Raw genomic sequence first — 6793 nt, forward strand, 5'->3', positions numbered from 1 at the left:
TGGCTTTGGTGGTGGTAACTACACAACTTCATCTTGAATATGTTTTATGCAAATCAATAGCATGCTTTGAATGAAATAGGCATGAGTTCTAGCATTTGGAACTAAATGATGAAACGCCTTCTAAGTAATAACCAAGCAAAGAATAATGAGATCATGCAACGACTTTAGAAAACAAGAATGCACAGATTTTAACTCTCCAAATAAACGTTTAAGCTCAAGTCTCACAAGGTTGTAGCATTAGTTTGAGTTCTTTCCTTCAAGCATGTTACAAAAACTAATTTTTTCTTTTATGATTACATGTGATTTCATAAGTTATAACCACAACCACGCATAAATAAAGAGTAAATCAAACTTTCATCCATGTTTATAACACTCTTTAACAGTCATGCAATTACAAACCGAATCCTCATCATTGTGTTGGAAGGTACCCTAAGACACAAATAAGCACACAAAAACAACTCTTTTTGGGATTTTCAAAAACAATTTTTCAAATTTTTATGAATTTTCGGATTTTTATGTCAAAACACACTAAAACACTCCAAAACAGCTTAAAAATACTTAAAACAACAAGGAACAACACTAGAAGTAATGGGTGATAAATTTCTACGAATTTCATGCAAAACAATGGTTACCCCCCCACACTTAAATCAAACATTGTCCTCAATGTTTCAAGCATATACTCACACCAAAAACAAGCAAATAACAAACGACAAATAAACATGACAAATATGGCAAAGTAAAAACCAGACAGAGTAGAGTTTAAGAACGCAAATCTGGTTTTGGAGATAGTTGATCTTGTTGACTTTCCACAGCTTTGATCTTGAACTGAATTGGAATTGTACGGCGAAGCTTTGCTCTTTGGTGATGTTGCAGTTCCTTATTTTATTTTTTAATGGTGATCTGAAAATTTTGATACAACTGTTTTCGGGTTTTGTGCTTCAAGAGAAGAAGGAAGGAGGTGGAAAGACTAGGAACCAAGTGTATGCGAGGAGCATGTTCTTTCACTAATGATTTATGCAAATTAGCAAGTTGTGATTATTTTGATCAATCATATAAAATTTTCCTAGGAATTCATCTGAAAAATTGAAACATGAAAATAGTGGTAAATTAAATTGAAAATCAAAGAGCAAACCTGGATTTAGTCAAGTTGCTTAGAGTTGTGTGCTAATCATTTAGATGTGATGATTAGATTTTGATAAATTTGAATCACTCTCCTTATAAGTTGTAGATAAATTTGGTGTAATTATCTTATCATTCAAATGTAATGATTAAGCAAGTGGTCCTTTACTATAGTGGTCGAAAGATGTTAAGTTCTTTCATGACGACATGAGTTCGAACCCCGTCGGTTACTAATTTTTAACATCTATTCTAACAAAATCTATCGTTTGATAAAAAAAAAATTGTAATGATAACGTTTCACCTTTTTTTTTGTTTTAACAAACGATGTTATCTACACTAAGGGGGTGGAGGAGTGGATAAGCCTCACAATGGGCTTGCAATAACGTGGTTCAAATTTGCTTTTGGCGAGAATCAAATATAAGACTTCTCACTTATAAATGAAAATGAATATTATTAAACCGTAATATTAAGTGACATGTGTGTGACACTTTTAAATGGTAGGGAGAAAACTATTAAATTTATTCCGAAACTTAGAATTTGATATCATATGGACATTACATGATTGCCTGCTAAACAAAATCATATTATGCCGTGCTTCGGGAAGAAAAGTTGGAAGTGTCTTGGATGGTCCATCCGCTATATGCACGTTATCAATAATACGTAAAAATTAAAAAGACTAATATTGGAACTTCAACGATACATTTAAATCACCAGAATTAAAACATATAAGCAAAGACATCCAAAAACTTAAAATTGTCAAACAAACTACATATAAATGGATAAAATAAATCTTCCTCAATACTGTAAACAACAAAAGTACAATGCTCCTGCATAATTGTTTGAATAGGTTCTTGTTATCCATCAAGGACCATGAATCCTTTTGACTATCTTATTAATCATATCTCCGAAGACAATTAAGGAAAGGCTACAAAATGGTCCATTTTTAACCTTCGCAGCTACCAGGTCATTGGGAGTTCATAACCCATTTGATGGTGGTGGAGGAGTTGATGGACCAGAAGATTATGAACCAAGAACATCTAGAAGTCCATCTCTTCCTACCACAGGGCGGCCCAAAGCCACGTTGTTCTCTGGCAAGAACATCTAGAAGTCCACACTTGTACACGACACCTCTTAAGAATGGATGAGAGGTATCGCCCCTAGTCATCACTAGATATATATCTAGCATCAAATTCGGCATCGATGAAGCGACATATTACTGATCCCGCCCTGATATTAGTTTTACGCAGTTCCCTTGACATGCATGTAATTTATTTTAGTTATGTTTATTATAATTTTTCATTTGAGCTCTTTATCCCTTCTGTTGTCGTAGCCTGAAGATGAATCAAGACAACAAATTCAAACCCTCGAGACAGGTGAGAGTGCTACAGGAATTCCTCCATTCCCTCCTGGTTTTGAAAGAACGGGCAAAAACCAGTTGCCCCGTCAATCTTTGCGTACAACTGAAAATAGGACGGGATCAGTGATATGTGGCTTCGTTGATGCCGAATGTGATGCTAGGTATGTAGTGATGACTAGGGGCGATACCTCTCATCCATTCTTGAGAGGTGTCGTGTATAAGTCCGGACACTACTAAAGCAAGGTTTCACCAGAAAACTAATTGGCAATATGGAGGTTAGCCCAATTACTTAAAAGCACATAGAAAGTCCATTTTTTTCTCTTATGCATGATTAATACTCTCAACAACTACGTTCCTTTCTCGCCACAGAACGACGTGGCTATGGGTCTCCCTCGGAGTTCCAGATGTTCCTGGTTCATCATCTTCTGGTCCATCAACTCCTCCACCAACATGAAATGGGGTTATCAACTCTCAATGACCTGGTAGCATCAAGGTAGAAATTGAACCATTTGCAGCCTTTGCAGAAGGCATAGAAAATGTACTTGCTAGTAGTTTTAAGCAACCCTCCATGGAGGAACTGCGTAAGGCAGAAGTCGTATCCCTAAGGCTACCTGAATTGCCTTTTGAAGAAATGGTTAATAAGATAGTCAAAAGGATTCATGGGACCTACGCAGACCACTATGTAGGACTGTACTTATTCTTTTTTTACAGTACTGAGCAGGATTTATTTACAATTTTGTTGTGTTCATTTCCACTGCAAAAGTATAGTTAGTACAAGGATGTCGAATCATATGGATTGATTAAACCTCTATAAATGATTAGCTTGAAAGAACCCTAATTAAACAATGGGAGTAACAAATTGAATGTAGTTTTTGTACTGTAAATGAAAATAACTTAAGGTGTTGCTAGAAATGTGTCCTAAAGCCAATCATAAGATGATACTTTAAGAGCAAAGATTATTGTTTAAAGTTGTCTCATTAAATGCTATATGTTTAAACGATAAGTTCAAGGAATATGTAATGTGATCTTAAGAAGTTAGATTTATGAAACCATTCTCTTTCGTACACATATCCTAAAGGTTCATAATCATAGGATTTTATTGATGGTCCGGATAGATCAGTACATGCTATGTTTTCTCTCACAAGAGAGTGAATAGCCTCGTGTCATTGGTGAATGCAAGGTAGTCATTTGACCTGAGACAAGGGGTGGGTTCAAAAAAAGATAACCGAACACCGAACCGAAACCGAAAAAACCGAATCGAACAAAGAAACCGAACCGAATTAAAAAAACCGAATTGAATAAGTATATTAAATTAATATTTATTTATTTTATTTTATTATTTAATCTGTTTTGGTTATTATCTTAAAACCTAATTTCTAAGTCCAATGTTCTCAAACTTTTAAGCCCATATATTATTAGAAAAAGCCTTTTAACAACTAAACCCTAACATATATTCTCTCACTTTGTTCTTTCTTTCACCCCAGTCGCACCACTTCTCTCCCTTTTCGTTCTTTTTCCTTTCTCCGTGCTCCATCTTCATCATTCACTCCCTCTTCCCTCTTTTTTTTTCTCTCCAGCCGGATCCTTACTCTCTCCCTCATCCACGACAAATTATGTCTTTCTCTCTCCCCCTTAAATCCTCTATTGCTTCTTCTGATCCCTCTCTCTTCTTCCGAGCCAGCCAAGAATCCATACTCGCCGGCAGTCACAACAACTCTTCTAAGTCCAACTTTCAGAGGGGTAAGAGATATTTTGTTTGAAATTTGAACCCAAGATCTGTGTGATGATGTGAATGAATTTTGTAAATTTCTCTAAGATTTGTATCTTTATAAGTTTCTGAATGAGTTTTGCGATGGGTTTGTGAATTGGTGTGAGTTTTTTTCTGAATGAATTTTGTGATAGGTTTGTCGAAATAAGATAGGGGTTGGACAAAAAGGAATTATCTATTGCTTTAGTTTTGTATTTGCAGGTAATTGCATGCAAAATTGAGCTTGCCAACCCTCCACCTCCATCCTGTAATTGGAGTGATATTTGGTTTTTATTTATTAAATTTATTGTACCTGGCTTTTTTTACTCTTTGTACTAGTTAAGAATTCTTTGTATGGAGTTTTTTAATTATTATTTTTTTTCATTTTGGTCTTAGCTTTCAATATTTTATTGTTGGATTGTTGTGAACTTGTAGCTTTGGCTGTGAAGGTAAAAATAATTGATTGTATCTTTGTATTTTTTTTCTATAATTTTTTTCGCAGTAAAAACAAGGGAAAGAGGACAATCAGGTTGTTGCTGGTATTCTTCCAAATGAATTAAATTGAGTATGTAAGAAGAATCGCCCACAGATCAATTTCAGAATTAAAAATATAAGAAAAACAATGAAAAACCAAAACCGAACTGAAATTTCGGTTCAGTTTCGATTTTGGCAAAAAACTGAACCGTTTTGAACCGAACCTAACCCTATGAGACATCATAATTATCTTGTGGTTAGGTCCTTAGCCTTTGACTGTGTTAAATGTTCCATTTTAAATATTCCATTTTAAGAGTGTTTACATAATTGGGGCTAAGCTACTTAATCATAAGGCCATGTGAATGTGCAATAAGAGATCTCTAACCTTCAAACTTTTGAGGGAGAATACTCTATGATATGATTAAGAATCTATGGCTAGAGTATGAATGAGATTTAGGAAGTCGTTCCAAATCACAAGGTAATCATATAGACAAAAGAATCATATTGGATAGTAGACATGAATAAACTATCATTCAAACAATGTGATCAAAAGTATTGATTTAGAGAAAGACTGTATTGTATTGTAATCTCAAACTAAATAAGTTCTCCAATCTATTCTGATTAGCTTGGGTAGCCATGACATACTGCTAGGTGTCACTCATGGTTTGTGGAAGCCCTAAAGATGAATAATCACTAAAGGGAGGATTGAAAATGAGTTTTAATTCACAATCAATTAGTAAAAGTTCTAATCGCCCACTCTTGCTAGAAGGATCTAATGAATCATACATCGTGTAATGTAACAATTAACAAATATAACAAAGATGAGTAAGGACAATTAAATAGTTTAATTGTATATGACAATCATTAATTAATATGTTTATTAATCACACGAAAGGTTCGTATTAGGTTTTTACGTTAGTTTCGGGTTTCGGGGCCGAAAATAGTTTTGGTCCACAAGGCCCAACAATTTTAAGTTGTATGACAACTAACATTAAATGGGCATTGACCCAAAATTAACCTCAAAACTACCCTAGTTTAGAGGGATTGTGTTGGTGGACTTATTACAAGTTTGCCACTCACTTGGAATGAGGTATAAAGGCGACTTTATAACCTTAACCTCATTAGGGTTTTCTACGAGGCAGAGAGGGAGAAACACAAACTCTCTCCTTACTTAGAGAGGTCGGGCCATATGGGAGGGAATAGCTAGTAATCTATTCCTTTCATAGCACTCATCTCCTTCCTTAGTCCTTCCTTGGTATTGAAACTTAGAGGCCTCCTTTGGTGGGTTTTGGAGAATCCTTTCATCCATCCAAATCCAAGAAGTCATGGAACCAAAAGTAAAATTCATCTTCCACATCCATGGAGCCACGGCGCAAGGAGACAAAAGAAAGAAGGCCCTCTCATGGGTGATTAACCTTTGCTAAGCAAAGAGGTGCTTCAAAGGTATAAAGTTTCTCAACTCACTTTGTTCTTTGAGTTGAGTCTTGATTCACCTCCACCACTAGACTTTGAATTTCATGGTTAAATATTTTTTTTCTTTTTTGAAAGTTCATACAAGTATGATTCCACCATTTAATTGTTAAATGGATATATTATGTTGGTTAATGAACTTAATTTATCTAATATTTTCCTTAAAGTGCAAGAAAAATGTAACAACGAATGATATGTGATTGAGAAGCAGTGAGGATGAGGCCAAGGATTTTGAGTTCACCTTTACAAAAACAAATTTAATCACCTTTCCTATCATTTTCCCGGACCCCACTACTAAGAAAGATGTGCACTTCTTAAAATATCCCATTTCTGTAGGCAGGAATAGGAGAAGGGGTCAGATTTATCTTGACGGGAGCAAGAGTAACAATAATGTTTATAATGCTACAGTAGTAGGTATAGTAAGCAAATTAATACAAAAAGAAAAAAAGGGTACAAAATAGCCATAGTGGATGCATCAAACAGACGTCAAGTGGTTGATATTATCCTTCCAAGACCAGAACTTCTTGTTTCAGAGGGCGAATCCATCAAACTTGATCAACCATTAACGAGTAATCCTAATGTGGGTGGATTTAGTTAGGGAGATGCAAAAATAGTAGTTCAAGATC

At 35.1% G+C, this 6793-nt stretch overlaps 1 long non-coding RNA gene across 1 annotated transcript; it reads left to right on the forward strand.

Annotated features, from left to right (window-relative positions):
* The first annotated feature begins 3983 nt into the window (after positions 1-3983).
* On the forward strand, positions 3984-4699 carry LOC139189333 (uncharacterized). The gene is made up of 2 exons (XR_011573167.1): positions 3984-4216; positions 4432-4699. It is a non-coding gene; the product is annotated as an uncharacterized lncRNA (long non-coding RNA).
* The last annotated feature ends 2094 nt before the right edge of the window (positions 4700-6793 follow it).

This window comes from Malus domestica, chromosome 11, assembly GCF_042453785.1.
Source record: "Malus domestica chromosome 11, GDT2T_hap1".
NCBI classification, from domain to species: domain Eukaryota; kingdom Viridiplantae; phylum Streptophyta; class Magnoliopsida; order Rosales; family Rosaceae; genus Malus; species Malus domestica.